At 43.5% G+C, this 20,990-nt stretch overlaps 20 non-coding genes across 20 annotated transcripts; all 20 read right to left on the reverse strand.

Annotated features, from left to right (window-relative positions):
* Positions 1-886: 886 nt before the first annotated feature.
* TRNAL-AAG (transfer RNA leucine (anticodon AAG)) lies at positions 887-969 on the reverse strand. The gene has a single exon. It is a non-coding gene; the product is annotated as a tRNA-Leu (tRNA).
* A 2,014-nt stretch (positions 970-2,983) lies between these two features.
* On the reverse strand, positions 2,984-3,066 carry TRNAL-AAG (transfer RNA leucine (anticodon AAG)). The gene has a single exon. It is a non-coding gene; the product is annotated as a tRNA-Leu (tRNA).
* Positions 3,067-5,080: 2,014 nt separating this feature from the next.
* TRNAL-AAG (transfer RNA leucine (anticodon AAG)) lies at positions 5,081-5,163 on the reverse strand. Its single transcript has one exon. It is a non-coding gene; the product is annotated as a tRNA-Leu (tRNA).
* Positions 5,164-6,070: 907 nt separating this feature from the next.
* TRNAL-UAG (transfer RNA leucine (anticodon UAG)) lies at positions 6,071-6,153 on the reverse strand. Its single transcript has one exon. It is a non-coding gene; the product is annotated as a tRNA-Leu (tRNA).
* Positions 6,154-7,177: 1,024 nt separating this feature from the next.
* Positions 7,178-7,260, reverse strand: TRNAL-AAG (transfer RNA leucine (anticodon AAG)). The gene has a single exon. It is a non-coding gene; the product is annotated as a tRNA-Leu (tRNA).
* A 192-nt stretch (positions 7,261-7,452) lies between these two features.
* TRNAL-CAG (transfer RNA leucine (anticodon CAG)) lies at positions 7,453-7,535 on the reverse strand. The gene has a single exon. It is a non-coding gene; the product is annotated as a tRNA-Leu (tRNA).
* A 1,739-nt stretch (positions 7,536-9,274) lies between these two features.
* On the reverse strand, positions 9,275-9,357 carry TRNAL-AAG (transfer RNA leucine (anticodon AAG)). Its single transcript has one exon. It is a non-coding gene; the product is annotated as a tRNA-Leu (tRNA).
* Positions 9,358-9,549: 192 nt separating this feature from the next.
* TRNAL-CAG (transfer RNA leucine (anticodon CAG)) lies at positions 9,550-9,632 on the reverse strand. The gene has a single exon. It is a non-coding gene; the product is annotated as a tRNA-Leu (tRNA).
* Positions 9,633-11,371: 1,739 nt separating this feature from the next.
* TRNAL-AAG (transfer RNA leucine (anticodon AAG)) lies at positions 11,372-11,454 on the reverse strand. Its single transcript has one exon. It is a non-coding gene; the product is annotated as a tRNA-Leu (tRNA).
* Positions 11,455-11,646: 192 nt separating this feature from the next.
* Positions 11,647-11,729, reverse strand: TRNAL-CAG (transfer RNA leucine (anticodon CAG)). Its single transcript has one exon. It is a non-coding gene; the product is annotated as a tRNA-Leu (tRNA).
* Positions 11,730-12,361: 632 nt separating this feature from the next.
* On the reverse strand, positions 12,362-12,444 carry TRNAL-UAG (transfer RNA leucine (anticodon UAG)). The gene has a single exon. It is a non-coding gene; the product is annotated as a tRNA-Leu (tRNA).
* Positions 12,445-13,468: 1,024 nt separating this feature from the next.
* TRNAL-AAG (transfer RNA leucine (anticodon AAG)) lies at positions 13,469-13,551 on the reverse strand. Its single transcript has one exon. It is a non-coding gene; the product is annotated as a tRNA-Leu (tRNA).
* Positions 13,552-13,743: 192 nt separating this feature from the next.
* TRNAL-CAG (transfer RNA leucine (anticodon CAG)) lies at positions 13,744-13,826 on the reverse strand. The gene has a single exon. It is a non-coding gene; the product is annotated as a tRNA-Leu (tRNA).
* Positions 13,827-14,458: 632 nt separating this feature from the next.
* Positions 14,459-14,541, reverse strand: TRNAL-UAG (transfer RNA leucine (anticodon UAG)). Its single transcript has one exon. It is a non-coding gene; the product is annotated as a tRNA-Leu (tRNA).
* A 1,299-nt stretch (positions 14,542-15,840) lies between these two features.
* Positions 15,841-15,923, reverse strand: TRNAL-CAG (transfer RNA leucine (anticodon CAG)). Its single transcript has one exon. It is a non-coding gene; the product is annotated as a tRNA-Leu (tRNA).
* Positions 15,924-17,661: 1,738 nt separating this feature from the next.
* On the reverse strand, positions 17,662-17,744 carry TRNAL-AAG (transfer RNA leucine (anticodon AAG)). Its single transcript has one exon. It is a non-coding gene; the product is annotated as a tRNA-Leu (tRNA).
* A 191-nt stretch (positions 17,745-17,935) lies between these two features.
* TRNAL-CAG (transfer RNA leucine (anticodon CAG)) lies at positions 17,936-18,018 on the reverse strand. The gene has a single exon. It is a non-coding gene; the product is annotated as a tRNA-Leu (tRNA).
* Positions 18,019-18,650: 632 nt separating this feature from the next.
* TRNAL-UAG (transfer RNA leucine (anticodon UAG)) lies at positions 18,651-18,733 on the reverse strand. Its single transcript has one exon. It is a non-coding gene; the product is annotated as a tRNA-Leu (tRNA).
* Positions 18,734-19,757: 1,024 nt separating this feature from the next.
* On the reverse strand, positions 19,758-19,840 carry TRNAL-AAG (transfer RNA leucine (anticodon AAG)). Its single transcript has one exon. It is a non-coding gene; the product is annotated as a tRNA-Leu (tRNA).
* Positions 19,841-20,030: 190 nt separating this feature from the next.
* Positions 20,031-20,113, reverse strand: TRNAL-CAG (transfer RNA leucine (anticodon CAG)). Its single transcript has one exon. It is a non-coding gene; the product is annotated as a tRNA-Leu (tRNA).
* Positions 20,114-20,990: the final 877 nt, after the last annotated feature.

The raw sequence follows: 20,990 nt of genomic DNA on the forward strand, positions 1-20,990 counted from the left end.
ATTTCATTTCACAGGTGTACAATTTTTATGCTTTTAGAATACCTCATACCTCTCACCAGCTTTTTAGGGTCCTGTATCCGACTCACAAAATTACCTTGCCTGCGACCTCTCTCTCTACACAAACAACTACTGCACAGGAAGTAGGAAGGCAGAAGGTGGGGCATATTATGCAAATGTATGCTGTCATTGTGCCTTGCAGATTCATGCAGGATTTCTAGATCCTTGCTGGATACAAGAGAGCAGACCTTGTTTCAGATCAACTGTCCCTAGCAGGGAACGTCTGAGCACATGCAGTCTTTTGCTCTCTAGCCCCTGGCCTTGGACTCACCCTCACTGGCTGAGGCGTGAATTTCTGCATACCAACGTTGCACAGATGGTACGTTTGTGGTCGGTTTGGGATGGGTGGGAGGTCAAAAGCAGGGAAAAGTATGTCGCCTTCACTTCTAGTCTCCTCTTCTAGGCCTACCTGCCGTTCACTCACTCTGTCTTTGTTTCATTCTCTCCATCCTCAACACCCCTTCTCACTTACTCGCTCTATCACTTGTGCTCTTTCCCCTTGCGCTGCATTTCATAGTGGAAACATCTCTTGAATGGAGCATTAGAAAATGAGGTTACATAAAATTAACAATCTACTTATTGGAAACCAAAAATATCACAAGACTGAATGTAACCCATTTCATTAATAAAAGGGACTTTTTAAGCACCCCCCAAAAAACACATAAAACAGCACGAGTGCTAGAAGAATATTATACGAGCTTGAAGACAGAATTTGGCAAATTAATTTGCAGTTGAAACTGAAGTTTGTTACTTATTCAGATATTATATGCACTGCCAATTTTTAGCTGAGATTCTAAAAGAACTCAGAGGCAAAATGGACTTAAAGTTTTGTCAGAAGTGGGATTCGAACCCACGTCTCCAGGAGAGACTGCGGCCTTAACGCAGCGCCTTAGACCACTCGGCCATCCTGACCACATGTTGCTTGATCATCTACAGAGAGGGAAAGATATTGTGAACCAAAAAAAGCACACATCTTAGGTCATGAGTGGCTAGAGCAAGAAAAAAACTCACTGCACTTTTCCAAGTAGACAACCATATAAGCCCATGTGAAGGAAATGATCTGATTTTTTCTCTCTCAAGAAAAAAGTAGAGTAAACACACAATTGTCAGAAGTGGGATTTGAACCCACGCCTCCAGAAGAGACTGCGACCTGAACGCAGCGCCTTAGACCACTCGGCAATCCTGACTTGCATTTATAGAACCTTCCACAGGCCAGACAGCCATGCAAGTGGGGTACCGAAAAAGCATGCCCTCAATTTATTTATCCTATTATAAGTACTTCCAACAGATCTTTGAACAATCCATAGAGAGCAGTACCTATGAAGAACTCTTTAGACCTTTAAGGCGTACAAAGAGAAAGTGCTATTAACCAGCCACTTGAACGGCCCAAAGCTGCTTTGAAATTGAGTCAACAGCCACCTCTTGGATAGCTAAAGCAAATTCAACAAGGAATTTCAATGTCACAACATAGGGTGGAATACGCAAATCTAAGCAGCCCCTGATCACAGCCCTGAGGAAATTGCCGTAAGTGTGCTGGAGTCCAACTGTCTACCAGATGCTAGGCATTCTTCCATATTTGCATGGCCTGTCTGGCCAGGGCATACAAGAGTGTGACTCTTCCAGATGATCTCTTACATGGGTACTATGCTCATATAGTAAGGACTGCACTTTGTCAGCAAGACTTTATACAACCGAAATATATGAGAAACCCCAGCTCTCTTGACTAGATGATGACGGAATCACATCCCAGGTGAAGACCAACAGATGCAACTTCCATCAGATGTTAACCTGAAAAAGGAGATTACATCTCCAAAAGTCATGTCAGAAGTGGGATTCGAACCCACGACTCCAGAGGAGACTGCGGCCTAAACACAGCTCCTTAGACCACTCGGCCATCCTGACAGTGCAGAGTCTTAAGAAATGTATAAAAGTCACTCAGAAATTTCTGCCTCCATGCAAGCCTGAAATAATTTAAACCTTCAAACACAAGGTGCAACTTTATGCACAGGACAATAAACACAGAAGATCACATGTGAAAGTATTTCATTTCACAGGTGTACAATTTTTATGCTTTTAGAATACCTCATACCTCTCACCAGCTATTTAGGGTCCTGTATCCTACTCACAAAATTACCTTGCCTGCGACCTCTCTCTCTACACAAGCAACTACTGCACAGGAAGTAGGAAGGCAGAAGGTGGGGCATATTATGCAAATGTATGCTGTCATTGTGCCTTGCAGATTCATGCAGGATTTCTAGATCCTTGCTGGATACAAGAGAGCAGACCTTGTTTCAGATCAACTGTCCCTAGCAGGGAACGTCTGAGCACATGCAGTCTTTTGCTCTCTAGCCCCTGGCCTGGGACTCACCCTCACTGGCTGAGGCGTGAATTTCTGCATACCAACGTTGCATAGATGGTACGTTTGTGGTCGGTTTGGGATGGGTGGGAGGTCAAAAGCAGGGAAAAGTATGTCGCCTTCACTTCTAGTCTCCTCTTCTAGGCCTACCTGCCGTTCACTCACTCTGTCTTTGTTTCATTCTCTCCTTCCTCAACACCCCTTCTCACTCACTCGCTCTATCACTTGTGATCTTTCCCCTTGCTCTGCATTTCATAGTGGAAACATCTCTTGAATGGAGCATTAGAAAATGAGGTTACATAAAATTAACAATCTACTTATTGGAAACCAAAAATATCACAAGTCTGAATGTAACCCATTTCATTAATAAAAGGGACTTTTTAAGCACCCCCCAAAAAACACATAAAACACCACGAGTGCTAGAAGAATATTACACGAGCTTGAAGACAGAATTGGGCAAATTAATTTGCAGTTGAAACTGAAGTTTGTTACTTATTCAGATATTTTATGCACTGCCAATTTTTAGCTGAGATTCTAAAAGAACTCAGAGACAAAATGGACTTAAAGTTTTGTCAGAAGTGGGATTCGAACCCACGCCTCCAGGAGAGACTGCGGCCTTAACGCAGCGCCTTAGACCACTCGGCCATCCTGACCACATGTTGCTTGATCATCTACAGAGAGGGAAAGATATTGTGAACCAAGAAAAGCAGACATCTTAGGTCATGAGTGGCTAGAGCAAGAAAAAAACTCACTGCACTTTTCCAAGTAGACAACCATATAAGCCCATGTGAGGGAAATGATCTATTTTTTTCTCTCTCAAGAAAAAAGTAGAGTAAACACACAATTGTCAGAAGTGGGATTTGAACCCACGCCTCCAGAAGAGACTGCGACCTGAATGCAGCGCCTTAGACCACTCGGCCATCCTGACTTGCATTTGTGGAACCTTCCACAGGCCAGACAGCCATGCAAGTGGGGTACCGAAAAGGCATGCCCTCAATTTATTTATCCTATTATAAGTACTTCCAACAGATCTTTGAACAATCCATAGAGAGCAGTACCTATGAAGAACTCTTTAGACCTTTAAGGCGTACAAAGAGAAAGTGCTATTAACCAGCAACTTGAACGGCCCAAAGCTGCTTTGAAATTGAGTCAACAGCCACCTCTTGGCTAGCTAAAGCAAATTCAACAAGGAATTTCAATGTCACAACATAGGGTGGAATACGCAAATCTAAGCAGCCCCTGATCACAGCCCTGAGGAAATTGCCGTAAGTGTGCTGGAGTCCAACTGTCTACCAGATGCTAGGCATTCTTCCATATTTGCATTGCCTGTCTTGCCAGGGCATACAAGAGCATGACTCTTCCAGATGAGCTCTTACATGGGTCCTATGCTCATATAGTAAGGACTGCACTTTGTCAGCAAGACTTTATACAACCGAAATATATGAGAAACCCCAGCTCTCTTGACTAGATGAGGACGGAATCACATCCCAGGTGAAGACCAACAGATGCAACTTCCATCAGATGTTAACCTGAAAAAGGAGATTACATCTCCAAAAGTCATGTCAGATGTGGGATTCGAACCCACGCCTCCAGAGGAGACTGCGGCCTAAACACAGTGCCTTAGACCACTCGGCCATCCTGACAGTGCAGAGTCTTAAGAAATGTATAAAAGTCACTCAGAAATTTCTGCCTCCATGCAAGCCTGAAATAATTTAAACCTTCAAACACAAGGTGCAACTTTATGCACAGGACAATAAACACAGAAGATCACATGTGAAAGCATTTCATTTCACAGGTGTACAATTTTTATGCTTTTAGAATACCTCATACCTCTCACCAGCTATTTAGGGTCCTGTATCCTACTCACAAAATTACCTTGCATGCGACCTCTCTCTCTACACAAACAACTACTGCACAGGAAGTAGGAAGGCAGAAGGTGGGGCATAATTTGCAAATGTATGCTGTCATTGTGCCTTGCAGATTCATGCAGGATTTCTAGATCCTTGCTGGATACAAGAGAGCAGACCTTGTTTCAGATCAACTGTCCCTAGCAGGGAACGTCTGAGCACATGCAGTCTTTTGCTCTCTAGCCCCTGGCCTGGGACTTACCCTCACTGGCTGAGGCGTGAATTTCTGCATACCAACGTTGCATAGATGGTACGTATGTGGTCGGTTTGGGATGGGTGGGAGGTCAAAAGCAGGGAAAAGTATGTCGCCTTCACTTCTAGTCTCCTCTTCTAGGCCTACCTGCCGTTCACTCACTCTGTCTTTGTTTCATTCTCTCCTTCCTCAACACCCCTTCTCACTCACTCGCTCTATCACTTGTGCTCTTTCCCCTTGCTCTGCATTTCATAGTGGAATCATCTCTTGAATGGAGCATTAGAAAATGAGGTTACATAAAATTAACAATCTACTTATTGGAAACCAAAAATATCACAAGTCTGAATGTAACCCATTTCATTAATAAAAGGGACTTTTTAAGCACCCCCCAAAAAACACATAAAACACCACGAGTGCTAGAAGAATATTATACGAGCTTGAAGACAGAATTGGGCAAATTAATTTGCAGTTGAAACTGAAGTTTGTTACTTATTCAGATATTATATGCACTGCCAATTTTTAGCTGAGATTCTAAAAGAACTCAGAGACAAAATGGACTTAAAGGTTTGTCAGAAGTGGGATTCGAACCCACGCCTCCAGGAGAGACTGCGGACTTAACGCAGCGCCTTAGACCACTCGGCCATCCTGACCACACATTGCTTGATCATCTACAGAGAGGGAAAGATATTGTGAACCAAAAAAAGCACACATCTTAGGTCATGAGTGGCTAGAGCAAGAAAAAAACTCACTGCACTTTTCCAAGTAGACAACCATATAAGCCCATGTGAGGGAAATGATCTGATTTTTTCTCTCCCAAGAAAAAAGTAGAGTAAACACACAATTGTCAGAAGTGGGATTTGAACCCACGCCTCCAGAAGAGACTGCGACCTGAACGCAGCGCCTTAGACCACTCGGCAATCCTGACTTGCATTTGTGGAATCTTCCACAGGCCAGACAGCCATGCAAGTGGGGTACCGAAAAGGCATGCCCTCAATTTATTTATCCTATTATAAGTACTTCCAACAGATCTTTGAACAATCCATAGAGAGCAGTACCTATGAAGAACTCTTTAGACCTTTAAGGCGTACAAAGAGAAAGTGCTATTAACCAGCCACTTGAAAGGCCCAAAGCTGCTTTGAAATTGAGTCAACAGCCACCTCTTGGCTAGCTAAAGCAAATTCAACAAGGAATTTCAATGTCACAACATAGGGTGGAATACGCAAATCTAAGCAGCCCCTGATCACAGCCCTGAGGAAATTGCCGTAAGTGTGCTGGAGTCCAACTGTCTACCAGATGCTAGGCATTCTTCCATATTTGCATGGCCTGTCTGGCCAGGGCATACAAGAGCATGACTCTTCCAGATGAGCTCTTACATGGGTCCTATGCTCATATAGTAAGGACTGCACTTTGTCAGCAAGAATTTATACAACCGAAATATATGAGAAACCCCAGCTCTCTTGACTAGATGAGGACGGAATCACATCCCAGGTGAAGACCAACAGATGCAACTTCCATCAGATGTTAACCTGAAAAAGGAGATTATATCTCAAAAAGTCATGTCAGAAGTGAGATTTGAACCCACGCCTCCAGAGGAGACTGCGGCCTAAACACAGCGCCTTAGACCACTCGGCCATCCTGACACTGAAGAGTCTTAAGAAATGTATAAAAGTCACTCAGAAATTTCTGCCTCCATGCAAGCCTGAAATAATTTAAACCTTCAAACACAAGGTGCAACTTTATGCACAGGACAATAAACACAGAAGATCACATGTGAAAGCATTTCATTTCACAGGTGTACAATTTTTATGCTTTTAGAATACCTCATACCTCTCACCAGCTATTTAGGGTCCTGTATCCTACTCACAAAATTACCTTGCCTGCGACCTCTCTCTCTAAACAAACAACTACTGCACAGGAAGTAGGAAGGCAGAAGGTGGGGCATATTATGCAAATGTATGCTGTCATTGTGCCTTGCAGATTCATGCAGGATTTCTAGATCCTTGCTGGATACAAGAGAGCAGACCTTGTTTCAGATCAACTGTCCCTAGCAGGGAACGTCTGAGCACATGCAGTCTTTTGCTCTCTAGCCCCTGGCCTTGGACTCACCCTCACTGGCTGAGGCGTGAATTTCTGCATACCAACGTTGCACAGATGGTACGTTTGTGGTCGGTTTGGGATGGGTGGGAGGTCAAAAGCAGGGAAAAGTATGTCGCCTTCACTTCTAGTCTCCTCTTCTAGGCCTACCTGCCGTTCACTCACTCTGTCTTTGTTTCATTCTCTCCATCCTCAACACCCCTTCTCACTCACTCGCTCTATCACTTGTGCTCTTTCCCCTTGCTCTGCATTTCATAGTGGAAACATCTCTTGAATGGAGCATTAGAAAATGAGGTTACATAAAATTAACAATCTACTTATTGGAAACCAAAAATATCACAAGACTGAATGTAACCCATTTCATTAATAAAAGGGACTTTTTAAGCACCCCCCAAAAAACACATAAAACAGCACGAGTGCTAGAAGAATATTATACGAGCTTGAAGACAGAATTGGGCAAATTAATTTGCAGTTGAAACTGAAGTTTGTTACTTATTCAGATATTATATGCACTGCCAATTTTTAGCTGAGATTATAAAAGAACTCAGAGACAAAATGGACTTAAAGTTTTGTCAGAAGTGGGATTCGAACCCACGTCTCCAGGAGAGACTGCGGCCTTAACGCAGTGCCTTAGACCACTCGGCCATCCTGACCACATGTTGCTTGATCATCTACAGAGAGGGAAAGATATTGTGAACCAAAAAAAGCACACATCTTAGGTCATGAGTGGCTAGAGCAAGAAAAAAACTCACTGCACTTTTCCAAGTAGACAACCATATAAGCCCATGTGAGGGAAATGATCAGATTTTTTCTCTCCCAAGAAAAAAGTAGAGTAAACACACAATTGTCAGAAGTGGGATTTGAACCCACGCCTCCAGAAGAGACTGCGACCTGAACACAGCGCCTTAGACCACTCGGCCATCCTGACTTGCATTTATAGAACCTTCCACAGGCCAGACAGCCATGCAAGTGGGGTACCGAAAAAGCATGCCCTCAATTTATTTATCCTATTATAAGTACTTCCAACAGATCTTTGAACAATCCATAGAGAGCAGTACCTATGAAGAACTCTTTATGCCTTTTAGGCGTACAAAGAGAAAGTGATATTAACCAGCCACTTGAACGGCCCAAAGCTGCTTTGAAATTGAGTCAACAGCCACCTCTTGGCTAGCTAAAGCAAATTCAACAAGGAATTTCAATGTCACAACATAGGGTGGAATACGCAAATCTAAGCAGCCCCTGATCACAGCCCTGAGGAAATTGCCGTAAGTGTGCTGGAGTCCAAGTGTCTACCAGATGCTAGGCATTCTTCCATATTTGCATGGCCTGTCTGGCCAGGGCATACAAGAGTGTGACTCTTCCAGATGATCTCTTACATGGGTACTATGCTCATATAGTAAGGACTGCACTTTGTCAGCAAGACTTTATACAACCGAAATATATGAGAAACCCCAGCTCTCTTGACTAGATGATGACGGAATCACATCCCAGGTGAAGACCAACAGATGCAACTTCCATCAGATGTTAACCTGAAAAAGGAGATTACATCTCCAAAAGTCATGTCAGAAGTGGGATTCGAACCCACGACTCCAGAGGAGACTGCGGCCTAAACACAGCTCCTTAGACCACTCGGCCATCCTGACAGTGCAGAGTCTTAAGAAATGTATAAAAGTCACTCAGAAATTTCTGCCTCCATGCAAGCCTGAAATAATTTAAACCTTCAAACACAAGGTGCAACTTTATGCACAGGACAATAAACACAGAAGATCACATGTGAAAGTATTTCATTTCACAGGTGTACAATTTTTATGCTTTTAGAATACCTCATACCTCTCACCAGCTATTTAGGGTCCTGTATCCTACTCACAAAATTACCTTGCCTGCGACCTCTCTCTCTACACAAGCAACTACTGCACAGGAAGTAGGAAGGCAGAAGGTGGGGCATATTATGCAAATGTATGCTGTCATTGTGCCTTGCAGATTCATGCAGGATTTCTAGATCCTTGCTGGATACAAGAGAGCAGACCTTGTTTCAGATCAACTGTCCCTAGCAGGGAACGTCTGAGCACATGCAGTCTTTTGCTCTCTAGCCCCTGGCCTGGGACTCACCCTCACTGGCTGAGGCGTGAATTTCTGCATACCAACGTTGCATAGATGGTACGTTTGTGGTCGGTTTGGGATGGGTGGGAGGTCAAAAGCAGGGAAAAGTATGTCGCCTTCACTTCTAGTCTCCTCTTCTAGGCCTACCTGCCGTTCACTCACTCTGTCTTTGTTTCATTCTCTCCTTCCTCAACACCCCTTCTCACTCACTCGCTCTATCACTTGTGATCTTTCCCCTTGCTCTGCATTTCATAGTGGAAACATCTCTTGAATGGAGCATTGGAAAATGAGGTTACATAAAATTAACAATCTACTTATTGGAAACCAAAAATATCACAAGTCTGAATGTAACCCATTTCATTAATAAAAGGGACTTTTTAAGCACCCCCCAAAAAACACATAAAACACCACGAGTGCTAGAAGAATATTACACGAGCTTGAAGACAGAATTGGGCAAATTAATTTGCAGTTGAAACTGAAGTTTGTTACTTATTCAGATATTTTATGCACTGCCAATTTTTAGCTGAGATTCTAAAAGAACTCAGAGACAAAATGGACTTAAAGTTTTGTCAGAAGTGGGATTCGAACCCACGCCTCCAGGAGAGACTGCGGCCTTAACGCAGCGCCTTAGACCACTCGGCCATCCTGACCACATGTTGCTTGATCATCTACAGAGAGGGAAAGATATTGTGAACCAAGAAAAGCAGACATCTTAGGTCATGAGTGGCTAGAGCAAGAAAAAAACTCACTGCACTTTTCCAAGTAGACAACCATATAAGCCCATGTGACGGAAATGATCTATTTTTTTCTCTCTCAAGAAAAAAGTAGAGTAAACACACAATTGTCAGAAATGGGATTTGAACCCACGCCTCCAGAAGAGACTGCGACCTGAACGCAGCGCCTTAGACCACTCGGCCATCCTGACTTGCATTTGTGGAACCTTCCACAGGCCAGACAGCCATGCAAGTGGGGTACCGAAAAGGCATGCCCTCAATTTATTTATCCTATTATAAGTACTTCCAACAGATCTTTGAACAATCCATAGAGAGCAGTACCTATGAAGAACTCTTTAGACCTTTAAGGCGTACAAAGAGAAAGTGCTATTAACCAGCCACTTGAACGGCCCAAAGCTGCTTTGAAATTGAGTCAACAGCCACCTCTTGGCTAGCTAAAGCAAATTCAACAAGGAATTTCAATGTCACAACATAGGGTGGAATACGCAAATCTAAGCAGCCCCTGATCACAGCCCTGAGGAAATTGCCGTAAGTGTGCTGGAGTCCAACTGTCTACCAGATGCTAGGCATTCTTCCATATTTGCATTGCCTGTCTGGCCAGGGCATACAAGAGCATGACTCTTCCAGATGAGCTCTTACATGGGTCCTATGCTCATATAGTAAGGACTGCACTTTGTCAGCAAGACTTTATACAACCGAAATATATGAGAAACCCCAGCTCTCTTGACTAGATGATGACGGAATCACATCCCAGGTGAAGACCAACAGATGCAACTTCCATCAGATGTTAACCTGAAAAAGGAGATTACATCTCCAAAAGTCATGTCAGAAGTGGGATTCGAACCCACGACTCCAGAGGAGACTGCGGCCTAAACACAGCTCCTTAGACCACTCGGCCATCCTGACAGTGCAGAGTCTTAAGAAATGTATAAAAGTCACTCAGAAATTTCTGCCTCCATGCAAGCCTGAAATAATTTAAACCTTCAAACACAAGGTGCAACTTTATGCACAGGACAATAAACAGAGAAGATCACATGTGAAAGTATTTCATTTCACAGGTGTACAATTTTTATGCTTTTAGAATACCTCATACCTCTCACCAGCTATTTAGGGTCCTGTATCCTACTCACAAAATTACCTTGCCTGCGACCTCTCTCTCTACACAAGCAACTACTGCACAGGAAGTAGGAAGGCAGAAGGTGGGGCATATTATGCAAATGTATGCTGTCATTGTTCCTTGCAGATTCATGCAGGATTTCTAGATCCTTGCTGGATACAAGAGAGCAGACCTTGTTTCAGATCAACTGTCCCTAGCAGGGAACGTCTGAGCACATGCAGTCTTTTGCTCTCTAGCCCCTGGCCTGGGACTCACCCTCACTGGCTGAGGCGTGAATTTCTGCATACCAACGTTGCATAGATGGTACGTTTGTGGTCGGTTTGGGATGGGTGGGAGGTCAAAAGCAGGGAAAAGTATGTCGCCTTCACTTCTAGTCTCCTCTTCTAGGCCTACCTGCCGTTCACTCACTCTGTCTTTGTTTCATTCTCTCCTTCCTCAACACCCCTTCTCACTCACTCGCTCTATCACTTGTGATCTTTCCCCTTGCTCTGCATTTCATAGTGGAAACATCTCTTGAATGGAGCATTAGAAAATGAGGTTACATAAAATTAACAATCTACTTATTGGAAACCAAAAATATCACAAGTCTGAATGTAACCCATTTCATTAATAAAAGGGACTTTTTAAGCACCCCCCAAAAAACACATAAAACACCACGAGTGCTAGAAGAATATTACACGAGCTTGAAGACAGAATTGGGCAAATTAATTTGCAGTTGAAACTGAAGTTTGTTACTTATTCAGATATTTTATGCAATGCCAATTTTTAGCTGAGATTCTAAAAGAACTCAGAGACAAAATGGACTTAAAGTTTTGTCAGAAGTGGGATTCGAACCCACGCCTCCAGGAGAGACTGCGGCCTTAACGCAGCGCCTTAGACCACTCGGCCATCCTGACCACATGTTGCTTGATCATCTACAGAGAGGGAAAGATATTGTGAACCAAGAAAAGCAGACATCTTAGGTCATGAGTGGCTAGAGCAAGAAAAAAACTCACTGCACTTTTCCAAGTAGACAACCATATAAGCCCATGTGAGGGAAATGATCTATTTTTTTCTCTCTCAAGAAAAAAGTAGAGTAAACACACAATTGTCAGAAGTGGGATTTGAACCCACGCCTCCAGAAGAGACTGCGACCTGAACGCAGCGCCTTAGACCACTCGGCCATCCTGACTTGCATTTGTGGAACCTTCCACAGGCCAGACAGCCATGCAAGTGGGGTACCGAAAAGGCATGCCCTCAATTTATTTATCCTATTATAAGTACTTCCAACAGATCTTTGAACAATCCATGGAGAGCAGTACCTATGAAGAACTCTTTAGACCTTTAAGGCGTACAAAGAGAAAGTGCTATTAACCAGCCACTTGAACGGCCCAAAGCTGCTTTGAAATTGAGTCAACAGCCACCTCTTGGCTAGCTAAAGCAAATTCAACAAGGAATTTCAATGTCACAACATAGGGTGGAGTACGCAAATCTAAGCAGCCCCTGATCACAGCCCTGAGGAAATTGCCGTAAGTGTGCTGGAGTCCAACTGTCTACCAGATGCTAGGCATTCTTCCATATTTGCATTGCCTGTCTGGCCAGGGCATACAAGAGCATGACTCTTCCAGATGAGCTCTTACATGGGTCCTATGCTCATATAGTAAGGACTGCACTTTGTCAGCAAGACTTTATACAACCGAAATATATGAGAAACCCCAGCTCTCTTGACTAGATGAGGACGGAATCACATCCCAGGTGAAGACCAACAGATGCAACTTCCATCAGATGTTAACCTGAAAAAGGAGATTACATCTCCAAAAGTCATGTCAGAAGTGGGATTCGAACCCACGCCTCCAGAGGAGACTGCGGCCTAAACACAGTGCCTTAGACCACTCGGCCATCCTGACAGTGCAGAGTCTTAAGAAATGTATAAAAGTCACTCAGAAATTTCTGCCTCCATGCAAGCCTGAAATAATTTAAACCTTCAAACACAAGGTGCAACTTTATGCACAGGACAATGAACACAGAAGATCACATGTGAAAGCATTTCATTTCACAGGTGTACAATTTTTATGCTTTTAGAATACCTCATACCTCTCACCAGCTATTTAGGGTCCTGTATCCTACTCACAAAATTACCTTGCATGCGACCTCTCTCTCTACACAAACAACTACTGCACAGGAAGTAGGAAGGCAGAAGGTGGGGCATAATTTGCAAATGTATGCTGTCATTGTGCCTTGCAGATTCATGCAGGATTTCTAGATCCTTGCTGGATACAAGAGAGCAGACCTTGTTTCAGATCAACTGTCCCTAGCAGGGAACGTCTGAGCACATGCAGTCTTTTGCTCTCTAGCCCCTGGCCTGGGACTTACCCTCACTGGCTGAGGCGTGAATTTCTGCATACCAACGTTGCATAGATGGTACGTATGTGGTCGGTTTGGGATGGGTGGGAGGTCAAAAGCAGGGAAAAGTATGTCGCCTTCACTTCTAGTCTCCTCTTCTAGGCCTACCTGCCGTTCACTCACTCTGTCTTTGTTTCATTCTCTCCTTCCTCAACACCCCTTCTCACTCACTCGCTCTATCACTTGTGCTCTTTCCCCTTGCTCTGCATTTCATAGTGGAATCATCTCTTGAATGGAGCATTAGAAAATGAGGTTACATAAAATTAACAATCTACTTATTGGAAACCAAAAATATCACAAGTCTAAATGTAACCCATTTCATTAATAAAAGGGACTTTTTAAGCACCCCCCAAAAAACACATAAAACACCACGAGTGCTAGAAGAATATTATACGAGCTTGAAGACAGAATTGGGCAAATTAATTTGCAGTTGAAACTGAAGTTTGTTACTTATTCAGATATTATATGCACTGCCAATTTTTAGCTGAGATTCTAAAAGAACTCAGAGACAAAATGGACTTAAAGGTTTGTCAGAAGTGGGATTCGAACCCACGCCTCCAGGAGAGACTGCGGACTTAACGCAGCGCCTTAGACCACTCGGCCATCCTGACCACACGTTGCTTGATCATCTACAGAGAGGGAAAGATATTGTGAACCAAAAAAAGCACACATCTTAGGTCATGAGTGGCTAGAGCAAGAAAAAAACTCACTGCACTTTTCCAAGTAGACAACCATATAAGCCCATGTGAGGGAAATGATCAGATTTTTTCTCTCCCAAGAAAAAAGTAGAGTAAACACACAATTGTCAGAAGTGGGATTTGAACCCACGCCTCCAGAAGAGACTGCGACCTGAACGCAGCGCCTTAGACCACTCGGCCATCCTGACTTGCATTTATAGAACCTTCCACAGGCCAGACAGCCATGCAAGTGGGGTACCGAAAAAGCATGCCCTCAATTTATTTATCCTATTATAAGTACTTCCAACAGATCTTTGAACAATCCATAGAGAGCAGTACCTATGAAGAACTCTTTATGCCTTTAAGGCGTACAAAGAGAAAGTGCTATTAACCAGCCACTTGAACGGCCCAAAGCTGCTTTGAAATTGAGTCAACAGCCACCTCTTGGCTAGCTAAAGCAAATTCAACAAGGAATTTCAATGTCACAACATAGGGTGGAATACGCAAATCTAAGCAGCCCCTGATCACAGCCCTGAGGAAATTGCCGTAAGTGTGCTGGAGTCCAACTGTCTACCAGATGCTAGGCATTCTTCCATATTTGCATGGCCTGTCTGGCCAGGGCATACAAGAGCATGACTCTTCCAGATGAGCTCTTACATGGGTCCTATGCTCATATAGTAAGGACTGCACTTTGTCAGCAAGACTTTCTACAAGCGAAATATATGAGAAACCCCAGCTCTCTTGACTAGATGAGGACGGAATCACATCCCAGGTGAAGACCAACAGATGCAACTTCCATCAGATGTTAACCTGAAAAAGGAGATTACATCTCCAAAAGTCATGTCAGAAGTGGGATTTGAACCCACGCCTCCAGAGGAGACTGCGGCCTAAACACAGCGCCTTAGACCACTCGGCCATCCTGACAGAGCAGAGTCTTAAGAAATGTATAAAAGTCACTCAGAAATTTCTGCCTCCATGCAAGCCTGAAATAATTTAAACCTTCAAACACAAGGTGCAACTTTATGCACAGGACAATAAACACAGAAGATCACATGTGAAAGCATTTCATTTCACAGGTGTACTATTTTTATGCTTTTAGAATACCTCATACCTCTCACCAGCTTTTTAGGGTCCTGTATCCGACTCACAAAATTACCTTGCCTGCGACCTCTCTCTCTACACAAACAACTACTGCACAGGAAGTAGGAAGGCAGAAGGTGGGGCATATTATGCAAATGTGTGCTGTCATTGTGCCTTGCAGATTCATGCAGGATTTCTAGATCCTTGCTGTATACAAGAGTGCAGACCTTGTTTCAGATCAACTGTCCCTAGCAGGGAACGTCTGAGCACATGCAGTCTTTTGCTCTCTAGCCCCTGGCCTGGGACTCACCCTCACTGGCTGAGGCGTGAATTTCTGCATACCAACGTTGCACAGATGGTACGTTTGTGGTCGGTTTGGGATGGGTGGGAGGTCAAAAGCAGGGAAAAGTATGTCGCCTTCACTTCTAGTCTCCTCTTCTAGGCCTACCTGCCGTTCACTCACTCTGTCTTTGTTTCATTCTCTCCATCCTCAACACCCCTTCTCACTCACTCGCTCTATCACTTGTGCTCTTTCCCCTTGCTCTGCATTTCATAGTGGAAACATCTCTTGAATGGAGCATTAGAAAATGAGGTTACATAAAATTAACAATCTACTTATTGGAAACCAAAAATATCACAAGACTGAATGTAACCCATTTCATTAATAAAAGGGACTTTTTAAGCACCCCCCAAAAAACACATAAAACAGCACGAGTGCTAGAAGAATATTATACGAGCTTGAAGACAGAATTGGGCAAATTAATTTGCAGTTGAAACTGAAGTTTGTTACTTATTCAGATATTATATGCACTGCCAATTTTTAGCTGAGACTCTAAAAGAACTCAGAGACAAAATGGACTTAAAGTTTTGTCAGAAGTGGGATTCGAACCCACGTCTCCAGGAGAGACTGCGGCCTTAACGCAGCGCCTTAGACTACTCGGCCATCCTGACCACATGTTGCGTGATCATCTACAGAGAGGGAAAGATATTGTGAACCAAAAAAAGCACACATCTTAGGTCATGAGTGGCTAGAGCAAGAAAAAAACTCACTGCACTTTTCCAAGTAGACAACCATATAAGCCCATGTGAAGGAAATGATCAGATTTTTTCTCTCTCAAGAAAAAAGGAGAGTAAACACACAATTGTCAGAAGTGGGATTTGAACCCACGCCTCCAGAAGAGACTGCGACCTGAACGCAGCGCCTTAGACCACTCGGCCATCCTGACTTGCATTTATAGAATCTTCCACAGGCCAGACAGCCATGCAAGTGGGGTACCGAAAAAGCATGCCCTCAATTTATTTATCCTATTATAAGTACTTCCAACAGATCTTTGAACAATCCATAGAGAGCAGTACCTATGAAGAACTCTTTATGCCTTTAAGGCGTACAAAGAGAAAGTGATATTAACCAGCCACTTGAACGGCCCAAAGCTCCTTTGAAATTGAGTCAACAGCCACCTCTTGGCTAGCTAAAGCAAATTCAACAAGGAATTTCAATGTCACAAATAGGGTGGAATACGCAAATCTAAGCAGCCCCTGATCACAGCCCTGAGGAAATTGCTGTAAGTGTGCTGGAGTCCAACTGTCTACCAGATGCTAGGCATTCTTCCATATTTGCATGGCCTGTCTGGCCAGGGCATACAAGAGCATGACTCTTCCAGATGAGCTCTTACATGGGTCCTATGCTCATATAGTAAGGACTGCACTTTGTCAGCAAGACTTTATACATCCGAAATATATGAGAAACCCCAGCTCTCTTGACTAGATGAGGACGGAATCACATCCCAGGTGAAGACCAACAGATGCAACTTCCATCAGATGTTAACCTGAAAAAGGAGATTACATCTCCAAAAGTCATGTCAGAAGTGGGATTCGAACCCACGCCTTCAGAGGAGACTGCGGCCTAAACACAGCGCCTTAGACCACTCGGCCATCCTGACAGTGCAGAGTCATAAGAAATGTATAAAAGTCACTCAGAAATTTCTGCCTCCATGCAAGCCTGAAATAATTTAAACCTTCAAACACAAGGTGCAACTTTATGCACAGGACAATAAACACAGAAGATCACATGTGAAAGCATTTCATTTCACAGGTGTACAATTTTTATGCTTTTAGAATACCTCATACCTCTCACCAGCTATTTAGGGTCCTGTATCCTACTCACAAAATTACCTTGCATGCGACCTCTCTCTCTACACAAACAACTACTGCACAGGAAGTAGGAAGGCAGAAGGTGGGGCATATTATGCAAATGTATGCTGTCATTGTGCCTTGCAGATTCATGCAGGATTTCTAGATCCTTGCTGGATACAAGAGAGCAGACCTTGTTTCAGATCAACTGTCCCTAGCACGGAACGTCTGAGCACATGCAGTCTTTTGCTCTCTAGCCCCTGGCCTGGGACTCACCCTCACTGGCTGAGGCGTGAATTTCTGCATACCAACGTTGCATAGATGGTACGTATGTGGTCGGTTTGGGATGGGTGGGAGGTCAAAAGCAGGGAAAAGTATGTCGCCTTCACTTCTAGTCTCCTCTTCTAGGCCTACCTGCCGTTCACTCACTCTGTCTTTGTTTCATTCTCTCCTTCCTCAACACCCCTTCTCACTCACTCGCTCTATCACTTGTGCTCTTTCCCCTTGCTCTGCATTTCATAGTGGAAACATCTCTTGAATGGAGCATTAGAAAATGAGGTTACATAAAATTAACAATCTACTTATTGGAAACCAAAAATATCACAAGACTGAATGTAACCCATTTCATTAATAAAAGGGACTTTTTAAGCACCCCCCAAAAAACACATAAAACACCACGAGTGCTAGAAGAATATTATACGAGCTTGAAGACAGAATTGGGCAAATTAATTTGCAGTTGAAACTGAAGTTTGTTACTTATTCAGATATTATATGCACTGCCAATTTTTAGCTGAGATTCTAAAAGAACTCAGAGACAAAACGGACTTAAAGTTTTGTCAGAAGTGGGATTCGAACCCACACCTCCAGGAGAGACTGCGGCCTTAACGCAGCGCCTTAGACCACTCGGCCATCCTGACTACAATTGCTTGATTATCTACAGAGAGGGAAAGATATTGTGAACCAAAAAAAGCACACATCTTAGTTCATGAGTGGCTAGAGCAAGAAAAAAACTCACTGCACTTTTCCAAGCAGACAACCATATATGCCCATGTGAGGGAAATGATCTGATTTTTTCTCTCTCAAGAAAAAAGTAGAGTAAACACGCAATTGTCAGAAGTGGGATTTGAACCCACGCCTCCAGAAGAGACTGCGACCTGAACGCAGCGCCTTAGACCACTCGGCCATCCTGACTTGCATTTGTGGAACCTTCCACAGGCCAGACAGCCATGCAAGTGGGGTACCGAAAAGGCATGCCCTCAATTTATTTATCCTATTATAAGTACTTCCAACAGATCTTTGAACAATCCATAGAGAGCAGTACCTATGAAGAACTCTTAAGACCTTTAAGGCGTACAAAGAGAAAGTGCTATTAACCAGCCACTTGAAAGGCCCAAAGCTGCTTTGAAATTGAGTCAACAGCCACCTCTTGGCTAGCTAAAGCAAATTCAACAAGGAATTTCAATGTCACAACATAGGGTGGAATACGCAAATCTAAGCAGCCCCTGATCACAGACCTGAGGAAATTGCCGTAAGTGTGCTGGAGTCCAACTGTCTACCAGATGCTAGGCATTCTTCCATATTTGCATGGCCTGTCTGGCCAGGGCATACAAGAGCATGACTCTTCCAGATGAGCTCTTACATGGGTCCTATGCTCATATAGTAAGGACTGCACTTTGTCAGCAAGACTTTATACAACCGAAATATATGAGAAACCCCAGCTCTCTTGACTAGATGAGGACGGAATCACATCCCAGGTGAAGACCAACAGATGCAACTTCCATCAGATGTTAACCTGAAAAAGGAGATTACATCTCCAAAAGTCATGTCAGAAGTGGGATTCGAACCCACGCCTCCAGAGGAGACTGCGGCCTAAACACAGCGCCTTAGACCACTCGGCCATCCTGACAGTGCAGAGTCTTAAGAAATGTATAAAAGTCACTCAGAAATTTCTGCCTCCATGCAAGCCTGAAATAATTTAAACCTTCAAACACAAGGTGCAACTTTATGCACAGGACAATAAACACAGAAGATCACATGTGAAAGCATTTCATTTCACAGGTGTACAATTTTTATGCCTTTAAAATACCTCATACCTCTCACCAGCTATTTAGGGTCCTGTATCCTACTCACAAAATTACCTTGCCTGCGACCTCTCTCTCTACACAAACAACTACTGCACAGGAAGTAGGAAGGCAGAAGGTGGGGCATATTATGCAAATGTATGCTGTCATTGTGCCTTGCAGATTCATGCAGGATTTCTAGATCCTTGCTGGATACAAGAGAGCAGACCTTGTTTCAGATCAACTGTCCCTAGCAGGGAACGTCTGAGCACATGCAGTCTTTTGCTCTCTAGCCCCTGGCCTGGGACTTACCCTCACTGGCTGAGGCGTGAATTTCTGCATACCAACGTTGCATAGATGGTACGTTTGTGGTCGGTTTGGGATGGGTGGGAGGTCAAAAGCATGGAAAAGTATGTCGCCTTCACTTCTAGTCTCCACTTCTAGGCCTACCTGCCGTTCACTCACTCTGTCTTTGTTTCATTCTCTCCTTCCTCAACACCCCTTCTCACTCGCTGGCTCTATCACTTGTGCTCTTTCCCCTTGCTCTGCATTTCATAGTGGAAACATCTCTTGAATGGAGCATTAGAAAATGAGGTTACATAAAATTAACAATCTACTTATTGGAAACCAAAAATATCACAAGACTGAATGTAACCCATTTCATTAATAACAGGGACTTTTTAAGCACCCCCCAAAAAACACATAAAACACCACGAGTGCTAGAAGAATATTATACGAGCTTGAAGACAGAATTGGGCAAATTAATTTGCAGTTGAAACTGAAGTTTGTTACTTATTCAGATATTATATGCACTGCCAATTTTTAGCTGAGATTCTAAAAGAACTCAGAGACAAAATGGACTTAAAGTTTTGTCAGAAGTGGGATTTGAACCCACGCCTCCAGGAGAGACTGCGGCCTTAACGCAGCGCCTTAGACCACTCGGCCATCCTGACCACATTTGCTTGATCATCTACAGAGAGGGAAAGATATTGTGAACCAAAAAAGCACACATCTTAGGTCATGAGTGGCTAGAGCAAGAAAAAAACTCACTGCACTTTTCCAAGTAGACAACCATATAAGCCCATGTGAGGGAAATGATCAGATTTTTTCTCTCTCAAGAAAAAAGTAGAGTAAACACACAATTGTCAGAAGTGGGATTTGAACCCACGCCTCCAGAAGAGACTGCGACCTGAACGCAGCGCCTTAGACCACTCGGCCATCCTGACTTGCATTTGTGGAACCTTCCACAGGCCAGACAGCCATGCAAGTGGGGTACCGAAAAGGCATGCCCTCAATTTATTTATCCTATTATAAGTACTTCCAACAGATCTTTGAACAATCCATAGAGAGCAGTACCTATGAAGAACTCTTTAGACCTTTAAGGCGTACAAAGAGAAAGTGCTATTAACCAGCCACTTGAAAGGCCCAAAGCTGCTTTGAAATTGAGTCAACAGCCACCTCTTGGCTAGCTAAAGCAAATTCAACAAGGAATTTCAATGTCACAACATAGGGTGGAATACGCAAATCTAAGCAGCCCCTGATCACAGCCCTGAGGAAATTGCCGTAAGTGTGCTGGAGTCCAACTGTCTACCAGATGCTAGGCATTCTTCCATATTTGCATGGCCTGTCTGGCCAGGGCATACAAGAGCATGACTCTTCCAGATGAGCTCTTACATGGGTCCTATGCTCATATAGTAAGGACTGCACTTTGTCAGCAAGACTTTATACAACCGAAATATATGAGAAACCCCAGCTCTCTTGACTAGATGAGGACGGAATCACATCCCAGGTGAAGACCAACAGATGCAACTTCCATCAGATGTTAACCTGAAAAAGGAGATTATATCTCAAAAAGTCATGTCAGAAGTGAGATTCGAACCCACGCCTCCAGAGGAGACTGTGGCCTAAACACAGCGCCTTAGACCACTCGGCCATCCTGACAGCGAAGAGTCTTAAGAAATGTATAAAAGTCACTCAGAAATTTCTGCCTCCATGCAAGCCTGAAATAATTTAAACCTTCAAACACAAGTTGCAACTTTATGCACAGGACAATAAACACAGAAGTTCACATGTGAAAGCATTTCATTTCACAGGTGTACAATT

The sequence above is a fragment of the Lissotriton vulgaris genome, chromosome 8, assembly GCF_964263255.1.
Source record: "Lissotriton vulgaris chromosome 8, aLisVul1.2, whole genome shotgun sequence".
Classification (NCBI taxonomy): Eukaryota; Metazoa; Chordata; class Amphibia; order Caudata; family Salamandridae; genus Lissotriton; species Lissotriton vulgaris.